This window comes from Nyctibius grandis, chromosome 1, assembly GCF_013368605.1.
Source record: "Nyctibius grandis isolate bNycGra1 chromosome 1, bNycGra1.pri, whole genome shotgun sequence".
NCBI classification, from domain to species: domain Eukaryota; kingdom Metazoa; phylum Chordata; class Aves; order Nyctibiiformes; family Nyctibiidae; genus Nyctibius; species Nyctibius grandis.
Window position 1 is genome coordinate 36,458,393 of NC_090658.1, and position 14,927 is coordinate 36,473,319.

General features: G+C 38.7%; 1 protein-coding gene across 2 annotated transcripts in view; it reads right to left on the minus strand.

The window, feature by feature from the left end:
• The window catches only part of LTBP1 (latent transforming growth factor beta binding protein 1), a 156,746-nt gene extending 150,215 nt beyond the window's left edge, over positions 1 to 6,531 (minus strand). Inside the window, exon 1 of one of the 2 annotated variants that reach the window (XM_068414396.1) lies at positions 6,449 to 6,531. The gene's annotated coding sequence lies outside the window, so the exon portion shown is untranslated. The remainder of the gene's footprint in view (positions 1 to 6,448) is intronic. The other variant, XM_068414406.1, reaches the window with a different exon arrangement.
• Between the last annotated feature and the right edge of the window lie 8,396 nt (positions 6,532 to 14,927).

Sequence of the window (14,927 nt, forward strand, 5' to 3'; positions counted from 1 at the left end):
CTGCTGCCCACAGAACCATATGCAGATTCTAAAAGTCTAATACCCATACATGCATACTTGTTCAACTTCAAGCCACAACACACACAACTAAGCCATAGTAGGGTGCTGCAAGCCTGTATTCACTAAGCATTATGTAACCTGTACTACTTAAATTCAAGGCATGTTTTCATTTTCTGCCTAAAATGGAAAGGAGGCAAGTCTCCTCAATGCATTTTATAAGGAATTTTGGTGAAGATCAAAAAACCCCCAGCTACCTAAAAAGAAAGGAAAAAAGTCTTCAATACTATTTAACTGTATCAACTTAACATGCAACTTCAATTGCAGAATTCACATACATGTTGTATTATTTTCCTGAATAAACAGATTAGGCCCATTTTCCTCCTTAAACATATATTTATCCTTAGGATAACTTTGTTATATAAACACATGCTTTATTTACTTCACATGATGCCGTTCCAGCTGTGGGTAAGGTTCTCTATACATACTCTTGAGTTTTCCTTTCGCTTTTAGTGTAATTTCTGTTCGCCTTAGGCGCTAATTAATATATTTTCACAACATGCCTCTAAGACAGGGCACTGGGGGCATCATCATTGTACACATGGGGAACTGTAGCCTGGTGAGAGGTATGGGAAAGTGTCCTGCACACGCAGGCAACACCAGACAACTGATTTCAGAAGCAGGAATTTCACTTTTTTCAGCTTGATGCGCAAAATGCACACTGCCACTAAAAACTAGCTCTCAACTGTCTCAGGCTGGAAAATGAGGCATCCATTTAAATGCATTTTCTGAAGAACCATTTAACACCAAAAGTGGATCGAGTGAAACTGAGAAATTCCTAGCCTCTTACGGCTGTAATAAGCAGTTCTCACAATAACTGTGTTGAAAGGAATCACAGAATCAACCAGGTTGGAAGAGACCTCAGGGATCATCGAGTCCAACCGTTGCCCTGACACCACCATGCCAACTAGACCATGGCACTAAGTGCCATGCCCAGTCTTTTCTTAAACACATCCAGAGATGGTGACTCCACCACCTCCCTGGGCAGCCCATTCCAACGTCTAATAACCTTTTCTGTAAAGAAATTCTTCCTGATGTCCAACCTGAACCTCCCCTGGCGAAGCTTGAGGCTATGTCCTCTTATCCTATTGCTAGTTGCCCGGGAGAAGAGGCCAACTCCCACTCCACTACAACCTCCCTTCAGGTAGTTGTAGACTGCAATAAGGTCACCTCGGAGCCTCCTCTTCTCCAGGCTAAACAACCCCAGATTCCTCAGCCGTTCTTCGTAGGTCAGACCCTCCAGACCCTTCACCAGCTTGGTTGCCCTCCTCTGGACTCGCTCCAACACCTCAACATCTTTCTTGAAGTGCGGGGCCCAGAACTGGACACGGTATTCAAGGTGCGGCCTCACCAGTGCCGAGTACAGAGGGACGATCACTTCCCTAGACCGGCTGGCTACACTATTCCTAATAGAGGCCAGGATGCCATTGGCCTTCTTGGCCACCTGGGCACACTGCTGGCTCATGTTTAGCCACCTGTCGATCAGCACCCCCAGGTATCTTTCCGCCGGGCCGCTTTCTAACCACTCTTTTCCCAGCCTGTAGAGCTGCATGGGGTTGTTGCGGCCAAAGTGTAAGACCCGGCACTTGTTGTTGTTGAACCTCATGCCGTTGGTTTCTGCCCATTTATCTAACCTGTCCAGATCCCTCTGTAGGGCCTCCCTACCCTCCAGCAGATCGACACTCCCACCCAGCTTGGTGTCATCTGCAAATTTGCTGAGGGTGCACTCAATCCCTACATGAAGGAATTCCAGAAAGCACACGTTCTGTTTAGAATTTGCTTATTATCATACACTAATACATTTTAGACCAATGGAAACAGCACAGAATTCCTTTACCTAATTTTCATCAGCATTACATTTATAAAGCCAGGGAGATCAACACTGATATTTAGAGGATCCATGCCCAGCTCACACTGACTAGTGGTTACTATTTAACAGTTCCATTAAAAGAGTAGTGGAAAATGTCTGAGGTAGATGTACCTGAATTACCGAAAGTATCATCTTCTTACTGTTTTATCAACTACTAGATTCTGAATAGAATTTTACAGTTGAAATTTCTGCGCTGGTACCATTGCTACTGTTAGACTCTTAGAGGATTTTTAACCCTGAGGTTTCAAATATTCAGGCAGAGTATAGGTCAAGTGTGCCGGTATGTACTTTTAAGAAAGCAATGCATCCCTTGAGAATTACTCAGAGCTCATGGTGAGCTTATATAAGACAGGCTATTTGGCTGCCCTCACCTACATGTCAAAGTATTTTTGATGTTTACATTACAAATGTTGAGACCAACATGATCTCATCCTTTTCAGTTATTCTTTGCTTATCATATCAATTCCACTTAAAGCTTATTTTTGTCACTATATACATATTCAGTCTTCCTACTAGTGCTAAACCATATTTATACTTTCTCTGCAGCTGTCAGTCTATCCTATGAGCTATTTTCATTTGCTTGAGAAGGCTCTGAACTTCCAAAGCCTTATCCTTCAGTATTTGCTAATTCTGCACAAAGATATCTGAAGATTAATTTGCAGTAGCTTAAACATACCAGCATACAGATTAAAACAAAATCAGATAGATGTTTTACAGTGTCATAACTTTAAGAACAGACGATTTAGAAGCATGTGAACAGAATAGCATTTCAGCTCTGAAGATAAGCACTTTAAAATTATACAATGCCTTATTTACGGGTCTTGATTTTTCTCTCTCCTTCTGTATTGAATCTGGTATAAGCCCTTTGAAAAAAGCAATATATGGCCATATAAATAAAACTGTATCACAATACTAAGCACAAGGAGACAGAATTAATTATGGAGTAAAATTGTGACCGTTCTGAAAATTTGAATGAGTCATTGAACACAAAAAATGTTTAATTCAAGATCTGTAACATTATTTCCAGGGTGGGTTTTTGTTTTGTTTTTAAAAAACAAGACTTTTTAAAAATAACTATGAACAATTGTAACAGCATCCTCCATTAGGTACAGTGAATGAGGATTACAAATTCAGCACTGAAGAACTTAATTTTTATGTGAGCTTTTTGACTAATCACACTAGCTAGTCTTAGGAGAAGGCTTATAACCCAAGCACAAAAGATCAAAATGCTTGATAGTAGAAATGGCTACTGGCAGCTAACTGCATTTCACATCCCAGAGTGACTTTAAATGTTATTATTGTAACCCCAATGGCTTACTGAATTTTCGAACTCTGTTGATGTGATATATAACTTTACAGTAAAATTCAGCTTAAAAAGGAAAAAAAAGAATAGACTATTTTGCTGTCTTTAATAAGACTACTATACTGCATGTCAGAGAAATTAAACCGCTCATAAATACACCAGAGTAAATGTTCCAGGAGGAATCTTAAATTAATTTTAATTGGAAAATGTTTAATGTGACTATCTTTAACATTTTTTCCCTAGTATCTCCAAAGCTGATCTGGCAACACTATAATGGGACATTCAAACACGACTGACTGTCCATGAATCAGAAGATGCCCAGAAGCACCTACTCAAGGTTGGCAGTTTTCTTCCTAAAGTACTGTTAGCCCACATCTCATTTGCCTCTACCAGGACAGACCTATCTCTAAAGGTATCTCAGGACTGACACTTGCTCCAGTTTCAAGTCTATACATTTCATGTCACAGGACTGAAATCATCTGCAGAAGTCCAGAAAAATCAACACCAATTGAAGCTACAGCTGGAAAAACAGATTTATTCTATGGAGTACATCTTTCACAGATGCCAATCTCTGTCACAGTGTTAATGCTTTAAAATAGAATGCATAGAAATGCTCAGAAAAAAATAACAGAATGACTTGCTTTGCACCCCATGTTAATTGATAACTATGAACTCTTGGGCAATGCCACCAAGTATTATCTGGCTACTATATGTTCTCTTCTCTGAAAAAAAAATATTTAATGAGAAGGAAAAAACAAAAGGTCTTGAAGTATTCAGTACTAAATTTCTGGCTTTTGCTTTTTAATAAAATTATTACATTTTTCCCATCTTCCTTTTCAAGTATCTCCACATTGCCATTATTGATTCCTTTGCTTAATGAAATAAGAGGCTCTGCCATGTACCAAAATTACACATTTAACAGCAGTGACAAAATACCATGAGATCATCAGCCACTCAAATTTCCTCATATTAATTGGACAATGAATGTCAACCCTGCCATAGGCATGACATAATTCGCAGGAGCTCATCTCTCAGTTCCAGACAGGGCTAGGACCTGCATACCGGTGGTTATCACAGAGCACTTGACATGAAATGTCCATCCTTATCTTAGCTCACTATAAATAATTCAAACATCCCTAACATTAAAATACTGACAGTTGAAGTTTAACACTCAATTTTTATGGAAACAAGTAGTCTTCTACCCTGGGAATCCATTCCAGCACCTCTAGTAACCAGAAGCCACCCTAAATAGATATATCTGGCCACGTTCTAGGTCTCCTGTTCAGGCTAGGGATATACAATCTTTAATAACAAATAGCTCAAACTGAACTCTGTACTAGCAGATATTGAAATGGCTTCATCAGAAGTTGGAACCACTTACCCCCTCCTCACAAACGTAGAAGTGGAGGCAAAACAGGTAAAGGGACCTTTTTTACACTGCTCAAAAGCCCAGTATCAGAAACTTCAACACCATATAAATAGCCTCAGACTTAGTCCTGCATTTGACCTCTGAGGCAACATTTAAGTCACAGCAGATCTTATCAGTCCACAAAACTATCTGTCTCTTGGGTGTTTTAGGAATCATAGGCTTTTCAACAAGGGTAGAATGTTTCACTAATGCACTGCTCACTGAGGGGCTACTTAGAATTTGATAACAATTATTTTATGCCTTCAGCTCCTGGCTTTCCTTCTCCTACTCAGGCCTCTCAGAGTACTCTAATTAACAGAGAAGCTCCAATAAGCTAAAGAGAGCTAGAAGCACTGGCTCCTTTGTCTTAGAGCTGCATGGAGTTATCTCCTTATGCTATGATAGAAGAAAAAAAAAATCTCACACAACCCATTCGTTTAGTGGCAGTTTGGTACTTGCAAGCAACACTGAGTGTATCTAAGTTAGACTGATTCAAACAGCCTGAAAGAAAGGGGCAAAAGTGAAGATTTTTTGGCCAGAATCCAACCCAGCAATAGTCACTCCCAGTGCTGAGAGAACTATACAACCTGGAATTTGTATACTCTTTGTCAGAGAAGAGGGACACAGTCCAATCCCAGTGGCCACTAGTATCTTATTTGGAGGAAAATTACAGCTAGCTGGAAGAAAAACAATGGTATCTTATTTGCAAAAGGGACTATTGGTTGATGTTGACAATGTGATTAAACATCTTTTTGAAGCTTTCAAGAAAGGGATGTAGTGCTTTGCAAGCAGTATACTTCACCACTTTGAAAGTGTTAATCAAAAGAACTCCAGCTGCCCCCTGTTCTTCCCATTAGGGCCAAGATTCTAATTAACCACAGATGAACTTACACTTGAGGAAAAGGAAGCACAGGGTTGCATTTAAGTATAAATGGACAGATCATAAAGATGTGCAATGCAGAAATGCAACAATACTCACAAAAAGAAACCATATTTACATATTTAGAAGGAAAGGTTCTTCCCTAAATCCTCAGCAGAACATATTTCTCTGTGCTACAGCAGAGGAGAAGTCTGTCACAGGAGACCGCAAGTACCTTAGGTCTCCATGTTAATCAGTCCATTATTTAACTGCAGGAACTTTTCGTGGAATCAAGCCAGCAGACACTCTGTAATACCTAACCCACAATTCATCAAGCTCTTCATCTTTTAAGCCAAAACTTGTCCTCAGGCTCCCCACACAATGAGGCACGAGCCAAGGCTACAAGCTGGGCACCTACACAATCCTTTTTTTATAAGTATGAAGCAGAAACTCTCATGCAGCCTCCATACTGTGCAGAAGTTCATAAACACACAATAAATTAAACATAGAGAAAAACAGTCACCAACGAGACCACAATCCCTGACTCCAGCTTTACAAGAAGGGTATCCATCATGCTGAAGTAAGGGGAACCGTCATCTTACACTCACTACACTCATGGTTATGCCTACTCTAGCAAGTGTTCACAAAGCACCTTTTATCTGAAGGTAAAACTATCATCTAGAAATAGCATTATGAGATTCCAGCAGTGAATCAGGTTCCATTTTTTTCTTCATCCAGGAAATCTGGTTTGCCTCTCAACAGGATGTATAATGTTGAAGCATCTGCTAATCTAAGAATTATCTCATGTTTAACTATTTTAACCTTTTTCTGTCTTGAAGTGTTACTGCAATTCAAGTGAACACAAGAAATTTTCAAGACCTTAAAAAAAAGGGGGGGGGGGAAATCTTTTGGGGGGAAAGAAGGGAGTACACTTTTTGCAGTTGTACTCACATTGAAAAGGTGATGCAAGTTGATCCTGGCCCAGTCTCAGTGGTAATGAGCCCTCGGTGGACTGTTCTCCTGAAATCACTTTTTTTACTGGATAATATTTGGGTTTGATCACATATTCCTGTGTATGGCCATGATGAAGATTCATCATCAGCGTCTGAGACGAAAGTGGTATCATCCTGTTTTATGGGGGAAAAAAAAAAAAAAATAGAAGAGAGAATGATGTAAGAATTAATAAATTAGACTTAGAAGCTACTGGTAAAAAATGAAAAGACAAATTAATCTCTACTCCAAGTTCTCAAAATACAGTTTGGGAAACTTACTAGCTTCGAATTAAGCACCTGATTTTCCATACATTTAGCATTCTCATTGTCTTGTCAGCTCAACAAACACCTAACAAAGACTACAGAGATTATACCACTTCCTTTTTGACACAGCAAAAGAAGTATCATGGACAGTTCAGAAAACAGGGAGAAATGGGAAAGAGTTCTCCTCAAAATCCTGAGTTGGAGCTCAACTTTCTTAGCATACAGAGCTTACCAGACCAGTCAGAGAAGCAGCAGCGCATTTAAACCTCTCTCCATTTCTTACAACTGCCATTTCATACCCAGGTACGTTAAGTAAAACCTAAGCCCAGCTGACTTTTCTCACTCTGTTCCCAGAAACCCTGTTCCCTTCCCCACTGTAATTCTTTAGCCATAGAGTAGAGCACTGCTCCTCTTCCCCTTTTTCAGCCTGTCTCCCATCTCATCAGAAGGTCTGTCTCCGTTTCCCAGCTCCCCATTACTTTCCCCATCCACTTTCTCTTTGCCTGCACTATTGAACATCTCTGACAAATGTCCTGCCCACAACATGGCTTCCTTTCACAGCAAAACTGCTGTGAAAAACAGCTTCTCACTGCAAAAGATCTTGCCAACTTTCAATAGAAATTCCCTTCTCTCCCTCTCAAAAAACCATGGTTATTTAGCCACCATCAGCAATAGGAACCATTTCTTTACTAACAGACAAACTGGCCTTCACTCCTCCACAGTGAGACCCAGCAATAAACAAGCAAGAGAGCAAATCACACAGCTGTTAGCCACACACAGTGAAACTGCGAGCCACTTTGGGGCCCTGGGCTGCAGAGTTCCACTGCCTAGCAAGTAATAGCACAACTTCAAGTAATAAACCTACTAATAGCATGTCTTCAACAAGCTGTAGCTAGTGTAGATCACACTGTAGAGATAGCATGTTCCTCAGAGAGTGGTATCAATTACTAACCTAATAACAGTGGCTACTAGGACTACATTGTCCTTTGCTCAGATGAAGGCATAAAGAGTGGGATGCTGTAAGCCTCCCTCACTTTCTTCTCAACTAAGAGTCTGTAATAAGTTCAGCCTGCAAAAGTGAAAAAATGGGAAAGTCATGGGATTTGTAACAACCATGCCTCAAAGAGCCACAGTTCTGCAGGGTAAATTATTGTCCTCTGAGAATAAGGCATGGGCCCTACATCACAGAGGACAGCTGAGCAGCACTTCCCCACAGTGGTGGGACTGAAGAGTTTCAGCTGAGTGAGAAGTCGGACGATTATTGTATTGTTTTCCAACATGGGGAGCCTGAGCCAGCTCCTATCTCCAAAGCAATGCCTGATTCCTCAGTCATGTTATTCAAGGATGCTTAGTAACTGCTGTAGCCAATGGATTTGTGGTTAGAACAAACAATGGGGTTTTGTCCTACACAGATGCTCTTGTTAACTTGGATCAGTTTGAGAAAAAGTGCATTCATTAACAGAGACACTCTATGACTCTTACATACAACAGAAAAGTAACTCCTCAGACTACCTCCAACTCAAATTTTTCTAATACAGTGCTTACACATTCTCATTATATTCAATAAAAGTCCCTTCCCCAGATTAAGAGAGAATACTATACTTCCCATGTTGTCTATAGGTTTCCTACCAGCAGATCTAAAGAGACGCTTCAAGGATGTTGGAGGTCAGGCTCAGAATTCAACACAATCTGGTAAGAAGTATCACCAGGAAGACCTCAGCCTGTGATAAAGCTAAAGTCACTGCCTTCAGTACTGCTTATATATGAATTTAATTTCTTTGAAGAGTCACTCCAATCCTTCCTGCATAGACTATTTTTTTCTACAGATAGCATTTGAAGCCTAAGTATAAGGACATTCACTTCTGTACTTGGACATAAAAGGGTCTACACAATTCTTCCCATGTTATGTGTAAGCAGGTCACTACAACAGAGGTCAAAATACTACAAAAGTTGATACTACAGCAATCTTTTAGAAGTTAAATATATTTAAGTTTAATGATGTTATCTTCTTTGATTGGACACAGACAGATGCTGCCATTTAAGTGCCTGTCTGTTTTCTGTTAAGGCTATAACATGTCGTAAAGTGTTACCTCTTGTATTGCCACATATCCAGCCACACTGCAGCCCAAGCCTGTCAACCTACAATAGAGTCCTTCATAACACTTGAAATTAAAATAAAATTTAAAAATAATTAAAAAAGACCACCACCACACCAAAAGACAGAAATGTCATACATTGGAGGCTGAAAGTTTTACCACCAGAATTTATAAAAGTTGCCTCTTCCTTCTTTCTCAAATATTGTAATTTTCTTCCTTAACTTAGCTTGCATTAACTATTAATGTTAATTATTGTAAAGGCAGTATAAGAGTAAGCTTTGTTTTGCAAGAGTGGTTTACTCAGTAGTACACAGGAAAGCTGTAATCTTTACTCTAGAAACTCCAGTTCTTTAAAAGGAAACACCTTCACCCGATGTATGAATTGTTAATCTTAGTTTCAACACAGATCAAATCACCTATTCTTGTATCAAGGTGTAAGCTTACAATAGTTGCATGACACCAAAGTTAAAAGTTGCCTAGACCCTTTTTCTAGCACATTTACCCTCAGTTTTGGTCACCTTGGTGTATAACTACCAAAGATCTTGAGTATAGGTATGCACAAGAGTACTCCAAATGTTTAAAAGTTGCCCAGTATTGGGCATCCACTGCTAGCGTGGATGAGAGCTAACCAGCAGCAGTTTTTTGCCAACCATCCGACCAGCTCAACTGGTTTTGCTCGTGAGAAGTGCAGTTCCAGTAGGAGCTGATATGGTCAAATATCAAAGTATTTATGAGATCCCTCTGTCCTGACTCTTCTTTTGATATTCAAATTCTTCTCAATGTGACCTAGTTCTTAAAGATATTAGTTCATAATCAAAAGGATATTGCATGGCTAACTGAGATGCTGCATCTTCCTCTAGAGTCAAGGATACTCTTCTAACTACATCATGGGAGCTATATGAGACCAGTCACATAGCTCTGTCAATGGCTTGGGTATAGATGCTAGTGAAGGACACGGGTTTTTTCTTCCTAGACCAGCACATAGGGGTCCTTCAGTGCTGCAGGACTTCTAAGTATGATGATTTCTAGTGGGCTCAGCAACACGGTGAGGAGTATTTTTTTTCCTTGTATTGATCCTTGTGAAAGAAATCTTCAAAACTATCCCTTCTAATTGACCTCAAAAGACAGAGAGGAGCCTGAGCCTCAGAGAGAAGGCAAGTAATATGTCAGCACTGAAAATGATTAACACAAATGTAAGATGTCACAAGGAAATATTACAGGCCTAGTTTGATAACAAGCATCACCCCAGTCCATATTGAGCCTTTGGAAATTATCTTAACAGCTCTACTACAATGTATTCCAGTCCTCTAAAAAGCAGTGGTTGTTGCTATGACTGTTGGTGCCATCTTGCCAATCTTTCTACCAGCCCAGTAGTACTACTGCTTCTTCCCTTTCCTGTAGGGTGGCCTCCGCCAAGTTATGGAGCTCTGCCTGAGCCCCTTACGCTGGTCCTGTCTTTGCATGGAGGCCCAGGTGCTGTACCCAGAGTCACATCACCTGCACCAGGGGCCCCTGGCACAAAGCAAAAGCCAAGCTTGCTGTTATGCTCAGATTCATTTAGCTGTCCCAAGGCAAATGGTTCAGGCAGCTTAATCTCTGTTCCGTGTACACTAGGGTAGAAATGCTAGGAACCGAATGGGAGTGTTTTCATCTAGTCCCGGTGCTGGAATATCCAAATTAATAAATTAGTAGCAGGACAGACTGATTTCTTCACAACACTAAAGATTCAAGGTCACTAGGAACAGCTGGTGCTATCTTGCTACCACAGCCCACAAGAGGATACTCAAAGTAGGTCACAGACACTCTAAACCAGGTTTTATAATTTAAAACAAAGAAATGAAAGGCATACTCATCAACTCATGGCCACTCTACTTAATATTAAGAGATAAATAGTTCTTATCTATTAATAACAACCATCACCACAACTGAAGATATTTTATGGCTTCCCAACTTTGCATGTTGCTTACTGCACATTTGAACATCACACAACTCAGCGGAACCCCTAGGCATTGTCGCAATAAAAAAATATTCAAGTACTACTAATGCTTCCTGTAACCCTAGTTAAAAAGATGCAATCGTTAGTTCCAATCTTTAAATTTTGCATGAAACAGCCAAGACTCCATAAGATTTTTGCATTACACAGGCTTATGTCACTAATTTATCTGGTAGTTTGTAACTAGATGGTCAAAACTGACATTAACTTAATAAGCTTGACAAAAACTTTCCATTGCTGAAGTGTACACTAGGCAGACAAACAAACGTCTAATTGCATTTTCAACGAACAAACAATATGATAAATACTAATAAGGTTACAACAGCACTACAGAGGGAGAACAAACATTTGCAGCTAACTATCATGCAAAAGAAAGCTCTCTTGCTTGATAAAAGCAAACCAGGAATGCGATGTATCAGAGTAACTCTGGCAAGCAGAAATGAGATCAGCAATGTTTGGCATGAAAAGTACTGTCTAGACTAAATAAGACAAGCCTGACTCAGGCTGCTTTCTTCATTTTATTTACTGTAAGTCTGATGCTCCCATGCTTGGCTCCTAGCTAGCAATACTTAAAAAAGTCTAAATTGCCAACACAATTGTTGTGTACAAACCTACAAGTTAATTCCTTCTTCACTACCTCCTCTCAAACTCACAAAGAACAGTCAAAAGGAGAAGAAAACCCAGCATTTTTCTAAAACTATGAGATAATAAAGAAAACATGCAGGACAGTTCAAAAGGCATGAAAATAGAACTAAATCCCCCCCACCCTGCAAATTATTAAAATTCAGTTGCTAGTTCAGCCTGACCTTTGCCAGCTGTTTCCTCCTTACATTGCTTCTCTGATTTTTTTTAAGATATATGAAAAAGTTTAACTTCCCAGCTGATGATGAACAGATGGGATTCAAAGCCCTTTACATTATCATACCCAACATAAATCAAGCATGGCCTATTTTACTATGTCCTACCAGTCACAAGAAATGAAAGAAAGGAAGTGATCAGGCTTTTCTTTCTTTTCATCATTGCAAAAATTCTGCACAAAATTGATTTTATGTACAAAAATGTATTTTTAATGCATAATTAAAAATCCTGTCCCTGAAATATAGTGCAAACACTGCAAAACAGGCGCTGAGACCTGCCTCTCCTAGAATAAACAGGGCTGCATTAGTATTTTCATTATAAATCTGCCTTGACTCTATATCTTTGTGATACATTTTTCCCCAGGCAAAAATTTGCAAAGATCATGGTTTGGATATGACTAATTTGTTTTCAAACAATACCTTCACGTTATTAAATTTTTACCTTTTTTACCCCTTTAAAAGGTTAAGATGTTATTTACACCATAGACAAGATCTTATTTGATCATAATCAAGTTGATTTGATTTGTAAAGGAAGTAATACTACAAATCTTAATAAAGATATTTAATCTACACCAAGTTAAAAAAGGTAAACAGGAAATCAAAATTGTTTATAAAGTTTCCCACAGAAACATAAAACATAGTTTATCCACAACTATCAGTATTGCCCAACTTAAATATTTCTGTGGTAAAATCCTTGTTGGAGACACTTTCAGGGATTATCTACTCTTAAGTACTTGCTAATAAAGCTAGCCCTGTAATTGCAGACTGAAATGAATTGCTCATTGGTTAGAATCCTTTTGCCAGCATAAGCTGGTGTAATAGCCAAACTAAAGCTCTGTGAAACAACACTGTTTTCAAACTAAGCGCAACTATGACTCCATTGACTCATTCCATCTTCTACATACAACACAATAAAGTGAAATGTGTAGATTATGAACGTTCTTCCAGGTTTCTAAAGAGAAGAGGTACAGTGAGTTTCCCAGAACCATGGGCAATGATTCATTTCCTGGATGTCAAAAAGCAGAAAAAGGTCTTAAGGGAAAAGAAGTGTATCTGTTGGTTAAATATTCCGATACAGAGCAAAAATACAGATGCTCAGTGACGCAGCCTGATGGAAGCTACAGTTCTCGAAGTTATGCAACAGCAGACAAGCATTTCACACATAATAGAGCATTTAAGATTAAATTTGAAGAATACTCCTTCTGAAAATGAATTAAATTATATAAATGGTAATTCTATCAGTGCAAAAAATGAAAGCTTGCCTACTAGATCTTTTCATTAAAATGAGCACAGAAAGTTTGTTCCACCACACTCCCAAAGTGTCACCAAGATACAACTTATGCAAATCTAAAAAAAAAAATCTTCTTACAAGTACTGTCTTAACTGTCCTCAAAGTAAAGCAACACTTAAAGAAACAATATGCATGAAGGCTAGGAAAATCCAATAGAAGACAATGATGAGCAAAAACCAGAGGTAAGTCTGTAGTCTCACAGCAACAGCAACTCCCAAACTTCCCTTTTCACCATGCATCAAATGAACAACTAGAAGCTACAAAGTATTCTTTATCTTATGCATACCTACACCAACACTTAACCAGTGAAGCTCTTCATGAATCCAGATGAATTAATTCGACATCCGGATTATTTTATACAGGTTCGCAGTCTACATACACCTTCGACTCGTCAGGCACCTCTTACCAGCAAAGTTCAAGAAGGTAAAAAAAAGGAAAAACTCCAAAGCAAAAAAACCTAGGTGCGTTGCTGACTTGTTCTTATTGACTTGCTTTTGTTGATTTTGGTTTGGTGTTTTTTGTTTGGTGGGTTGTTTTTTTTTTTTTCTTTTTCCCCAGGACACTACATTTGATACTACTACATTCATGTAAGATACTTTGTCAGTGTCTTTTAGAAATCAGGGAGGGTATCAAACTAATTAATAATTCAGCTTTTAAGAGTCACTGCCAATGTCACAAATATTTGCATTAAAAAATTTGACCTTCAGGCATTCACTATGCTGCAACACTGAGTCAAGATGAAATTCACTAGTTAATGACAAACTTACTTAACCAGAGCACTGAGCAAGTTCAATACATAATCTTTAGTAAAATTAACATACGATATCCCTTCCCTGTTTCACATTACAGTTTCTACAGAAACATCGCTTTTGTTTTCACAGGGCTAGTGGCACGTTACTGAATATTACACTGACATTGTGTAATAAAATATTACTCTGATAAAGACACATTAACTAGTGATAATTTCTAACCTGTTCACCCATGAGACAGACTTTGGTATTAGTCAAGTATGCTGAAATTACAATTAAAAATAGAAACAAACTCCCATGATGGATGTTATGATAAAGGCGAACGAGCACAGCTGCTGCAAAGGAAAACCATGCATCACTAATCTACTCAAATTCTTGAGCATGTTAAACAAAATAGCAGACAAAGAGCCCAGTTGGTTGATATAATTTATTTGAAATTCAAAAAAGACTTTGAAGACTTATCTTACAAGAGGCTACTAAGGAACCCTAAATTATAAAAGTGTTGCAAGCTTAAAATAGGCAAAGATATGGAACAGAACAGATACACCTTTTTTTCTTGGACCTGTATTAATTATAGTATGTCCTTTTGAAGTCTACCAACACATACATGGTTTGGTAATACCTCACCTCACTTTTGTTACAGTAATTCAGAAAACCCTCAAATCTAATTTGGTCTTCCAGACTAGCAGGCATATATTTACACAAGATAAATTCCTTCTGAGAATGCACTTATAGCCTTGTCTGAATGAAGCAGAAGTCTGTCATTTAGGAATCTAATAACTAAATAAAAGTAAATATGCCAGTAAAGAACCTAAATCCTTGGTCTACCCTTGAGATTCTGACAGATTAAGTCATGATTATGACAAAAATAATGCAACAAGCAAGTAACTACACCATCAAGTTTTTGTGTAGATGCAGATGGATTAGCAAAAATATTTTGTCACTACAGCTTGTTACGTCTAGGAAATGTTTTAAAAGTATGAGCTTGCTGGTACAAGCTGAGCTTCTCAGAAGGAGACAGAAACAGGAAATACATCATAGGTTTACAACCTGTTTATAAATCAGGCTTATGTACAAGTAGGAAAAGGCATAAAAAAAAACCCCAAGACAATTAATAGTGGCTAGACAGGAAGAGAGGAGGACTCAGAGTACCTGGACTGTAGATGAAATCAAGCACAGATGAACATG